Genomic DNA, 1,309 nt, shown 5'->3' with positions numbered 1-1,309 from the left:
CTACTATGAAATAAAAAAAAAACTTATTTTCAGTCCAAACAACTTTCACCTCGACGTGTCCCTTCGTTACCCCTAGATAATGTGCCTGTCACACTCCTTATGCTATATTCGGCCCCCGTACCATAACTCTGACCATATATAGAGTTCCGTCGCTGCCAACCACTTTAAGCCTCTCGTAGATACAGCAACCTTATTCGGTTAATTAATCCTAATTTATTTTCATTTTCTTTATCCCGCCATATATAAGGAAATGACCAATGGTAGTATCCTCACGCGAACACACACAATAAAAAAATAATGCATGAATCCCTTATCTCTAAATCTCGTGGGAAAAAAATCTATATCACAAATTTTCGCTCAAATCCTAAAATCTTACACCAATGATCACACAGGCTTAAGAGATACCCGCGTGCCTTCTTAATGAATTCCTTTTCATCTTGGAGACAAACCGCGATACGAAAAGGACTAAAAAGGGGGAAGCGAGGAAAGGACGTAGAGGTGGAATGATAAACTCTCTCTCTCCGGAAATAAGACTTCTCGAGAGCCTGCTATGATCGTCTACGACAATAGCCGGCGGGGGAACGGAGAATAAACATTTGTCTGTTTACCTGCTTGTGCTCTCTGTTTCATCTCAACATTCCTTTTTTCATATTCTAGAAGCAAATTCTATCATTACAATAAGGAAATAACTATAAATCGAGAAGAGCAAGTTAAAATCTTCTACATCTCCCTCTTCCTGCCTTCCCTACCCAATCTGGTCAGCTCCCTTTCTCCCCTACCCCTCCTTTTCCCTTTTCTTTCTCCCCCTCCCCCTCCTCTTCCATTCGCCCCCCCATCCTACCCATCCTCTTCCCTTCCCTCCCTCCCCCCCTCTTCTCGACAACTCACTCGCAGTCGAATCCCTTCGCTCGAGTGAAAGGAAAGGCTCTGCATTCTTTACCTCCCAAGTGGACTCCCGAACGACGCGCCGTATCTCTCGGCTTGGCCATTAATGCTACCATGACAGTTGTTTGTCTTCCCATGGCTCTTTTCTGTCTGTTTATTTTCCGTCTTGAGTCTCTCAATTTTCCTTCTTTACTTCCTTTCAAAAATTAATTACCATTAACAAGTAGTACGATATTTCAGACAGAGAAATCAATAGCTGTCCTCTTTTCAAGTAAACTTGTGAAGCTCAATACAGTTCATTAATAGGCACAAACGATCGATCGTAGGAGTTACAATAATTCACAATAAAAACACAGATATTATTGTCATTACGAAATATCAACAAACATCAGGATTCTGTAAAAGGCATGTTTTGGGGGGAAGG

General features: G+C 41.7%; 1 protein-coding gene across 1 annotated transcript in view; it reads right to left on the bottom strand.

Annotated features, from left to right (window-relative positions):
• The window catches only part of LOC119587929 (serine-rich adhesin for platelets-like), a gene marked incomplete at both ends in the record, with an annotated part of 68,313 nt that overhangs the window by 11,408 nt on the left and 55,596 nt on the right, over positions 1 to 1,309 (bottom strand).

This window comes from Penaeus monodon, chromosome 23, assembly GCF_015228065.2.
Source record: "Penaeus monodon isolate SGIC_2016 chromosome 23, NSTDA_Pmon_1, whole genome shotgun sequence".
Taxonomy (NCBI): Eukaryota; Metazoa; Arthropoda; class Malacostraca; order Decapoda; family Penaeidae; genus Penaeus; species Penaeus monodon.
Note: the sequence above shows the minus strand (reverse complement) of the source record. Positions and strands in the feature narration are given on the sequence as shown.